Source organism: Narcine bancroftii, chromosome 2 (genome assembly GCF_036971445.1).
Source record: "Narcine bancroftii isolate sNarBan1 chromosome 2, sNarBan1.hap1, whole genome shotgun sequence".
NCBI lineage: Eukaryota > Metazoa > Chordata > Chondrichthyes > Torpediniformes > Narcinidae > Narcine > Narcine bancroftii.
The window spans coordinates 350046939-350058251 of NC_091470.1; positions in this window are offsets into that span (position 1 = coordinate 350046939).

Here is an 11313-nt window from a genome sequence, read left to right on the forward strand (position 1 = left end):
ATAAAACTCCCCTCCACCCTGACTCCTTAAATCCAATGGGCTAACGCTTATCTGATTTAACCTTGCAGACTAACCTGCCATCTCGGTCCTGTTAAAGGCATTGTTAAAGTCCAAATATAAAATGTCCACGCCTAGCCTTCATCAACTCTGTTTGTCACCTCTTCAGAAAACATTTTGTGGGACACAATCTGCCATGAATGAATCTATGTTGCCTACCTCTACCAGTCCCTGACAGTTCTAATGTTTAGTACATGCTTTCCCTTAGAATCCTCTTCAGCAACTTTCCCATGAATAATGTAGGATCTCAAGCTTGTACTTCCCAGCTCATCCATTGGTCAGATTGAACTGGGGGGGGGGGGGGGGGGGTGGGTTTAACAAATATTTCCTGCTGAAGATTTTCTCCTCACTTAAGTTTCTCCAAATACTAACTGGAATCAATGAAACTTAACATTGTCTCAGTGGCCAGTAGCCCATATTCCCCTGATTTATCTGTCACACTTCAGTATACAAATTTTAATAACAGCCAGCCTTGGATGCAGTCTGACATGAATAGTACAGACACCGAGAGAAAGCAGATCCTGGAACCTGCTGACAGTCGAACTCAGTGGATTCCGTTGACCCCAATGCAGGGTCTCAACCCGAAATGTCAACTGTCTCTTTTCTTCCACAGGTACGGCCTAACTCGCTGAGTCCCTCCAGCAGCTTTGTACGGACTCCTGCTCGACAAGCAGTTGCACATTTGAGAGTTCAGAAATTATGTGGATTCTGAGCAGGGCAATTTTTTGACCAAGCTGTTCTGAAACAGGAAAATGCACAAAGAATCAGAAGTTAGAAAATGGTTTCCATGATACAAAACGACGCTATGTGTGTAAAAGCACAAAGCAGAAATTGCAATCCAGCAGGCCAGGCTGTTTGGTGGAGTCTTAATACCGCATTGTACATTCCAATTCAGGTTTAGCACACCACTGAGCTAAAACCATCAGGTTTGCAAATAATAAAACATTAGGTTCGATTTAATTTAGTCGATCCAGAGTTTCACAGCTCCCAAATAGATAGAGCACTAAATCACAATTGGTTTTGCTTTTATGCCTACTTGATGACAACACAATTGATGTCATTTTTTATATTCCTAACTGTATTTCCAATTAAAATGATTGTTCAGACTTTACTGATGTATTGTGATGCACCATGAAGCACACTAATGAGTTATTTCCAATGTTCCTGTTTAGCCCTGTTCATGTCATGAATCTCTTCTGTTGTTGCAGCATCCTGAATGGACAGTTAAGAGAAGGTTGTAATTGAAAGCATTTTTTTTGTAAGTAAAGCATTCTGTTTCATAATACATTTGTGAAGTTTCTATATGACTGGAAAATGCGAAGCATTTTAATGTCAAGATTATTGTTCAAGTTCATTTATTTTTAATTTAGTCACACAGCATGCTGACGAGCCCTTCCAGCCCTTCCAGTACACCAATTAACCTAAAATCTCTGGACGTTTTGAAGGGTGGGAGGAAATCAGAGCACCTGGAGAAAACCTATGGAGAGAACAGGTGGATTTGAACGCAGGTCACTGGTGCTGCAATAGTATTGCGCTGTCTGCTACGTCAATCGTTATCAGCTAACTACATATACCACCAGACAAAATCTCGTTTCTCCAGACCATGGTGCTCGCACAATAATAATATAATACATATTAGGAGAATATTTTAAAAGAAATATTCTGTATATTAATATTTTGTGATGATTTACTCAGTTGCAGGATACTGTTCGTCAATCTCACAGCCTATGTGGGAAGAAGGTATTTCTCAGCCCAGAAATCCTGATTTTGATACTCCAGTACTTGATGTTCTCGATGGTAATGGATCCAAGGTACTGTGTCCTGGATGGAAAGGGTCCTTGGCATCGATTGTGATGTGGTCCAAGTTCCAGTTGATCATCACCCAACTGTACCAATACAACCAGGAAAAAAAAACAATGTTTCTCCTGACCATGATGTTCACACAATCCATCCTGATTTTGATCCTCCTGTACCTCATTCCTGTTGGTGGTTGGTTGAAGATACCCATGCGATCAGAGCCTTGAAATGGGTAGTCAGAGCACTTCCAAGGAACCAGAGTTCAGAATGCGCCAAGAATTAGATTTTGAATATACCTCCTGGGCCCTCACAAATGTGCTCTCTCAACAAAAGCTTTGATATCACTCTAACTCTCCACTCTCCCCCCCCCAAATCTTTTACCCTTCCAAACTCTCTCCAGGCAAATGCCTCTTCCTTGTGAAACACGGGCATCTTCAGACACCGTGATTGTAGTCAAAATACTGAAATGCTCTCAGAACACAGCTGGTTTTGCTGCAATCATCAGGGGTAAAGCTATATTAACAATGTTTTGGGCCTGAGCCTTCTTCAAAGTATGAATGAAAAAGTACAGGCTTCTGAATTAAAGGCTGGAGAGAGAAAGGAGGAAGAATGGGAGAGGGAGGAGTCCAGACCAACAGACAAAAGGTGTCAAATGGAAATGATAAGTGGAAAGGTGAGAACTGATTTTGGCTCTGTGAAAAGAAACGGAGGGAGAAGAGAAGAGAGAGAGAGAGAGAGAAAGAGACAGTGAGACAGAGTCAGAGAGAGAGAGAGAGAAAGAGACAGTGAGACAGAGTCAGAGAGAGAGAGAGAGAGAGAGAGAGAGAGAGAGAGAGCTAGGAGATGGGGAATAAGATGGGGGTTGTGGGCTTTAATGGATACAAGAGAAGTTGGTGTTAATGCCATCCAATTAGACAAATGAGGTGTTGTTCCTCCAATTTGCAGGTGGTCTTCTTCTGGCAGTTCATGAGACCATGGAGAACCATGTCAGCAAGTGAAAGAGGCAGTTACTGAACTGGATTGCCACTGGATGGTCCTCGCTATTGCAGTAGACAGAACTGGGATGTTCAACGAAGTGATCTCCCAGTCTGTGACTAATCTCTCCGATGGGAGACTGGCTGCAGTAGCTAATCTCCTGCTACTATGTTGTTGAGTTCAGCAGGTGCTATTGAATTTCTCATCTTCTTCAAATGCCAACTCGTCCAAAAGTGAAAGGTTTCACCAGACAACACAATTTTTCTAAAGATTTATTTCCTCAAAAAAATTGTGGATTATGATAGACAACTTCAAACTGAATACAAAGATAATTCCAGATTTGCTGTATCACAAATGAATTTGGACAAACATTAACTTAACTTTAAGCATATACTCACCACAATATAACAAAATGTATCATAGCTATCGCAACATTGATGAGACATTTCTATTGTATTGAATCTTCTTGAAGACAATAAATGCTATTGTTTAGTGCAGGGGTGACAAACTCAAATTCACGGAGGGCCAAAATTAAAAACTTGGACTAAGTCGAGGACCGAACAAAATATTTATTGAAAATTTTCAACAACATCTGCATGTTTTCTCTTCTTTCAACATATGTAATGTTAAACTTTTTCTTATTAAAATAAATGTTTAATAATAGTTTTGGATAAACTCTTTCCAGAAGCATTAACAAAGGAGAAATAAAATATTCAATAAATAATATTTCTCTATAGAGGATTTGTCAAATGTTGCTAGTGTGCTGTCGAACAGTAAAATCTGAGGGCTATTGAGAATGTGGGAGAATAACATGATTCCTGAAACAATCAAATGGGTGACTGATTGTGGGCATGAACTCTAGCAGGGTTATTTGCCATGCCCTTTTTCCATTGGTACAGATATCCTTTGATTTACACACTTTTCAAGTTTTATGCCTAATGAGCTTGTATCCAGGTGCAGGACCATTTTTAACCAGGAATATGTTTATCACTGTGACATGAAACTATTGGAAGATCGTTTTATCCTGAGATTAAAGTTCATAATCCTTACTCAGGCCTGTGTGCGGGAGGGCGGGGTTTGCGGGCGATCGGGTTGGACAACGACAGTGCGGGGGCATCGGCTCTCGCTGCAGGGCGGCATCTCGGCGGATCAGCGGCCCCGTCACCGTGAGTCGCGGGTCGGCCTGCGGCAGGGAGGGGGAGTAGGCAACGGTCCTGGCGAGGTCAGGCTCGAGGCCTCCGGTTCCGGGTGCTGGAAGGCGGCCTTGGCTTCCCCTGACACCGGCCAGGCCCAAAAACCAGAGTCCACGGTGAGACCCTGCAGCGTAAACAGAGGAGGTGGGGGCGATTAGCGGGCTGACGCCAATGCATTCTGGGATTTGTAGTATTAGCTATGCATGTGGTGCGGTGGCCAGCGGGCCACCTCTAATACATTTTTGAAATGATCTTGCGGGCCAAATATAATTATATCGCGGGCCAAATTTGGCCCACGGGCCAGAGTTTGACATGTGTGGTTTAGTGCATTCTCTGTGCTATTGCTTGAAGAACATGTCAAACATTTTCAACTTAATTCTTCAGATTTATGTTTTAGATGTGACCAAGAAGTAGGTACATTTTTGGTTGCAAATTAAGTTTTTGGAAAAGATATTAGAAGTAAATTTACCTTTTGACCCTGTGTTGCTTTTGTTACGCAATATTGAGTCAATAGCTTTAAGATTGAGATTGACCATGTACTAAATTGAATTTTTGCGTTTGCCCTTGGTTGTTTCTAAAAAGTGTTTGAAAATCTGACTCGGTTTTAGGTACGAAAAGATGGCATAATCAAATGAAAGCCTGTATCCCTTTGGAAAAGATTACATATAATTTAAGAGCCAAATATTTTTTCTTTACTGAAGTTTGGAGCCGTTATTTGAAAATTATTGATGTTAGAATTTGATCTCCCGGTCCGCTTCCACAGGTGCCATTGTTCCTGCAGCCAAAAAGTTTGAATGTGATTGCAGAAGACGATGATCTCCTTTTTCTTTCTTTGTAGGTGGGGAAAGGAGGGAGGGTATTAGTGTTTATATATATATAAATGACTAATCACATTATGTCTGTATAAAAATGTAGTAACTAATGTTATGTTATGTCATTTTAAAATTTAAATAAAATATTGAAAAAAGAAAAACGTGCATAAACATGTGTTCAATCTATAATGCACAGCATCTGTATCTGTGAGCTGATTTTATAGCCTGTCTGTATCTATCCTCTCTAAGCCTGCCCAGGCCTAAGACAACATGTGCATAGCACCTGCAGTGAGTGCATGCCAGGCATGCTTGGACTGACCAAAACAGTGTGCTTTGTAGGGAATATTGTTACGTACACAACAGCAACAATAAAAGTTAGCTCAGACAGTGTTATATTAAAATAATATTTTTATTTATTAATTAACAAAGACATAACACCTCATCTAATTTATTCACATGTATCTAAATTTAGCTAAAATGTATCTACACTTATCTAATTTAACTCTAACTATGCACGGATATATTGATGTGTGTGGACTACCCCAAGCCACTACAACTCAAGGCTCAATTATCAGAAGGCTCAATGTTCATCTTCGGAAATTCAGTGATGTCACGTGGGCTTGAAATTTATGTGACATGCAGGCTTTAGATGAGTCAGACACGCAGCCTTGAGATGAATGTGACAAGCAGCCTTTGGATGGGTCAGACATACAGGCTTAAAATGAAGTTAACAGCTCATGAAGTGGGTGACAGAGATCAGGGATGACAGAATGTAAATTAACTCAAGAAACCCTTGTTGAGCCCCTTCAATAAAGTGTCCTTTGTAGACGAATGCCCACTAAAATCCCCTCTTTGGCATAGGGGACTCAAAGCAAGTGATGCTCATGAAACTTCAAGAACCCTTTTCGTGGGATAGCTGAACTCAAATGACTCTCACTCTGGTCACCATCCAAATACTGGATTCTTCTGCAAACAGAGCCCTTTTCATGTGCAAATAGAACCCTTTTCATGGGCCAGTCGAAGTCGAGTGCAGTATTTCTTCTGCAACTAGAACCCTTTTCGTGGGTCAGTTGAAATGATCTTCTCATCTCGCTATATTAACAGGAGGAAATCTGACAGTTTGTCTATAACCACACAATGAGGCCAAGTGGGATTCTCAATCCCACAAAGGAGGTTGATGAGCTCCTCTTTGCTTTTGTGCTGCCTTCTTAAAATGGCTTCTGAAGCAAACTGTGTGCTGTCTTTTCGATAAGGTGGTCATGTGGTCTCTGCACCTGGCTTCTCCTGGGTTTTTTCCTTCATTCTTCATATATTTCAACTTGGGAACATGCTGCCTTCGAAGCCTACTGCTAGTCTACATTCTCTTTTTCCCAAAACCTGCAGGCTTTTTTCAAATCTGTTCTCTTAAAAGGACATTGCCACATAAATAAAATTAACTGAAAAATGGGAGAATGTCACAATATACTAGTAGACGTAAAATATGACAGGAAATCACAAAAATAGGTTGTATCTAAAAATGGTACAGGATAGGAATTTTTAAAGGTAATTTCTGTGATCAGCCCAAAATCCATAAAGTGCACCCAAAAGTGTTCTCAGGAAGTAAAATCTTTGTTGCCCAGTGTTATTAACCTGAAACATGTACCTTGCTCCTCTTTCTGCAGATGAGCCCCTCCTGTATTTTCTGTCTTTATTTAAGGCTTTACCAAACATTTTTCAACGTCTCTGAATCTCTTGTTCATTAAACACTGCAGCCTTATGACATTTTTAGAGGATGCTATTAAAATCAAGTTTATGAACCATTTCTGAATATGAACAAGTTGTTCACATCCATGATAAATTGTAAATTTTCATTGTTCTCTGTCAGTAATTTTGTGAGCTTTGGAATTTTATTATGTCAAGGGACAACATCCTTAAAAGCAGGATTGGAGGGTCTGGCAAATATCCCACATAATAAACTATCAGCAACATGTAACACCCCCCCCTCTACCCCCCCCCCCTCTACCCCCCCCCCCCTCTAACCCCCCCCTCTACCCCCCCCCCCTCCCGCACCTCAATTCCTTCAAAGTTGCCACAGAGTTATGATTTTAAAATCACAAGGGATGCATTGAAATATCTAAGAGATACCATGTACAATAATTGATTAGTTAAGGAGGGGAAAGCTTTATCAAGTCATCAAGATCAACATGCATAAGCAGGCAATTTCTGTCGATGGAGAATCTGTCTCCCTCACTGCAGACAAAAGCAATTTTGCGTGAAGTGACACTGTTTTATTACATGACAGTAAATTGAATCTTGAGTTCTTTCAGATACAGCATGTCTTAGCCTGTGTTTAAATCTGAAATGACTTCCAGTATATCCACAAATTCTTAGTTTTAACATGTCTGACCCCATGCTAACACAGATCATTTTAGTTTAGAGATTTTACCTTTGGTTTCCAGCCTATGTGTGAAATTTCAATGGAGTCTGTCCCTAGGAGAATACCTGAAGCTTTATGTGTAAATGGAAAAAACAGGACTGATCTTGTTCAAACGTGAACTGAAATAAATATATATTTTTGGCGGAAGGATTTATAGCTCTACTGCACAACTTTAAAGATGTTTATTTTGTGGAATTTAAAAACTGGTTTATCTTGGTTGGTGCATCCATATCATTTGTCTATAGCCACATGGATACACCAATAATTTCTCCCGAGTGTCTGTAGGAAGAGTTGTTTCACTACAGCACTACCTGCTCCAGAAATGAGAGATTTCAATGCAAAAGTTAGACTGGAGAACCAGGGCTTGGAGTAGATTTAATAGATGCACACGTGATTATTTTGTGTTTAAATCGGGTATACAGAAGCTATCTCCATTCTACAGTGGGCAGGTGTATTCACCTTGCCAGGCAGATTTTTGTCTAAAGTCCTTTGGAGATAGTGAGAAATTAAAGATAGCTTGCTAGAAATTGCAGACTGAATTGCTCATATGTGTTGTGTTTCCGGTTGCTTGAGATTGACTGTGCGCGATTTTTGAACTGACGGTGAGGCATGCCAATTTAAAACTTCAGTATTTTTTATCTACTTATTTTCTGCGATATTTATGCCATTTGCTTGAATTGCAGATAAGTTTTTTTTTACTGTATAAAATAAGCAAAGAGTCACATCACAACTTCCAAAGTGAATAGACAATTGAAGTAAAAATACAAGACATAGGCAAGGAAAAAGTAGATGGATTAGTAGATTATTCTGCAGGATATCAGTATGGACTCAGTGGGCTGAATGGCCTTTTTATGTACCACGGTTCTATTCTGTTTTTCATAATCTTTCCTCTTCTTACTCTTTAACACTTAACAGAAGCTACTGTAGAAGTTACTGAAACACATGACAAAACATGTTTATTAGGCGAGCCTCTTTTACAGTCCAAACTAACTAATCAAAACCTGAGTCACCCCATGAGGATGTAATGAGGATGTGGAGAGTCTGCAGAGGGACATAGTTAAGCTGGATGAGTGGGCAAAGGTCTGGCAGATGGAGTACAATGTTAGTAAGTGTGAGGTTATCCACTTTGGCAAGAAAAATAAAAGGGCTGAATATTATTTAAAGGGTGAAAAACGACAGCATGCTGTTGTGCAGAGGGACTTGGGAGGGCTTGTGCATGAATCGCAAAAAGTTAGGTTGCAGGTGCAGCAGGTTATTAAGAAGGCAAATGGAATGTTGGCCTTCATCGCTAGAGGAATTGAGTTCAGGAGTAGGAGGTAATGTTGCAACTGTATAAGGTACTGGTGAGACCGCACCTGGAGTACTGTGTCCGGTTCTGGACTCCATATTTGACGAAGGATATATTGGCTTTGGAGACGGTCCAGAGGAGGTTTACTAGGTTGATCCCTGGGATGAAAGGGTTGACATGATGAAAGATTAAATCATCTAGGATTGTATTTGCTCGAGTTCAGAAGAATGAGAGGAGATCTTATACAAACATATAGGATTATGAAGGATAGGATAGATGTAGGAAGGTTTTTTGAGCTGGCCGGGAAACTAAAACGAGAGGACACAGTCTCAAGATTCGGGGGAGTAGATTTAGGACAGAGATGAGGAAAAATAGTTTTTCCCAGAGAGTGGTGAATGTTTGGAATTCTCTAACCAGGGAAGTGGTTGAGGCTGCTTCATTAAACCTATTTAAAATTCGGTTAGATAAATTTTTACATGCTAGAGGAATTAGGGGATATGGGGAGAAGGCGGGTAGGTGGAGTTAGATCAGCCATTATCTTATTGAATGGCAGAGCAGGCTCGATGGCCATTTTTGGCCTACTCCTATTCCTACTTCCTATGTTCCATTGCCTGCATCTGTCACCTGACCTTGAAGTTGTCCTTGTTCTCGATTGGCTGAGCTGGACACCCGAGCATGGCCTCTGGCGAGTCACCAGTTGGGATAGGCTTTACACAAAACAGTCGTGAGGTTGCAACACCTCCCCACCCTGCCTTCAAGTCATGCGAGGTAATGCCTGGCTTTGTCCTGCCACATATCAAATCTCATTTGATACTGATGTATGGGCTGTCATTGACAGGAACGGCTGGGGTCTTGTGTCTTTACTGGTTCGGGGGCGGCACAGTTGTCTAGTTCTCAATATATGTTGACTTTAACCAGTTGATAGATATGGTGTCAGTCTTTCCATTCTAATGGATTACCAAACTTTTAGTTTGGCATTGTATGAGTTGGTAAGGGCCATCATATGCCTCTGGTGAGCCACCAGTGGTGAAATGCTTTCTGCAAAGCATGTGGAGGTGTGAGGCCGTGAGATTACATTCTCTACTCTCGTTCTCCTATTTCCTTTCATGTTTTCCTATATATTATTTCTTTCCATCTACCTACGTTACAGTAGCAATGTGCAAATCAGTTATCCCAATAAACCTCTTCTGATTGATACCATTGTCCCCCAGCATATTTCACTAATGCTATCATTTGTTTCCAAGCTACCCATTTCTCATAATTTAATTCTTTCCCTTGGACATTTCTTGCTCTCGTTAGATTCCCTTTTAACCTCACTCATTATTGGTCTATGCTTAATAAAATCTGCTGAGGAATGAAACTTGTTTATATATCATGCAATTTATTCAGATACAAGATCCTCAATTTCATCCTTTTGGCGTTAGAGATGCTTCGCACATAACAGTTAAAAGCCGACAACTCTATACCAACAACGAACAGACATGACAAATTGATATTTCTATTCAGTTCCTATCAATAGATTGCAATCAGTTGATATACCAAAGAACAGCAAAGGACACTAAATTCCAATTAGAACTATACAAGACAGTAAACAGAACAGACTCCAGAATAAAGTTACAGAGTTTTAATTTTATCAAAATATATAAATGTAACCAGACTATATCAATCTGTACAGCAATGGACAATTGACCATCTGAAGGTCTTAATCATTGCCATTAATTATCCTGAAGATGACCTCCTTATATCTAGATTGATTTTGGATGCATTAATGAACAAAATATAAATTTGTAAGTTTCCATGTCAATACCTTGTGCTATGATGCACGTTATATTTTTACTACTGAACACATTAAGAAGACAAATATCCAATGGTTGCTCAACCAGATTCACTTTATGAATATACTTCAATGCTTTATAAATGTAGACATACATACACACATGCATACATACAGCACGGTAACAGGCCATTTCAGTCACGTGACCGTGCCACCCAATTTACGTCAAATTAACCTACGCCCCTGGTACATTTTGATCAGTGGGAGGAAACTGGAGCCCCTTGGAAAACCCACACAGACACGGGGAGAACCTACAAGCACCTTAGAAACAGCGTGGGATTCGAACCCTGTCCCAATTGCTGATACTGTAAAGACGTGGCGTTAATTACTATGCCGATTGCGCCACCCTCTAGTATGCATAATTTAATTATAATACCACACTGTAGGTTTTATTGCACTTTGACAAGGTTATAAGACAAGAACCATGTTCGCAATGAAGATAGCATTTGATGAAACTTGGATAACAGAACATCAATTATTTAAATTACTCAATTATCATACTAAAATTGATCATATTTAGTCCCTTTTAATAAAACACTAACTCCAGTTTGAAGCTATGTTGCTTGGGAAATCATTTCAATTTGGGTTTCTAAAATTGTAAGGGTTTAGTGAGCCTCAAAAGAAGATTACATTCTCAAGTTTGATTGCTTGCTCAGAAGCACAAACTCAGAGTCTCAATGACCTGGAGAAGTCTGGATGTGAGGTTGACCATGAAAGCTGACTCTCATTAAGTATCTACATAAATTGAGAATGAAACTGAATGAAAAAATTAAAATCCTGCAATTTATCATCATTGTTTGAAACACTGGAACTTTGAAATAAAGAAGGAATCCAACAGCAAATAGTGTGCATGTTGATGATATGAAATAAAGCAGAAAACCTTGGAAATATCTAACAGGGCAGGCAATATCTGTGGAAAGGGAAGCAGAGGTAAATTTCGA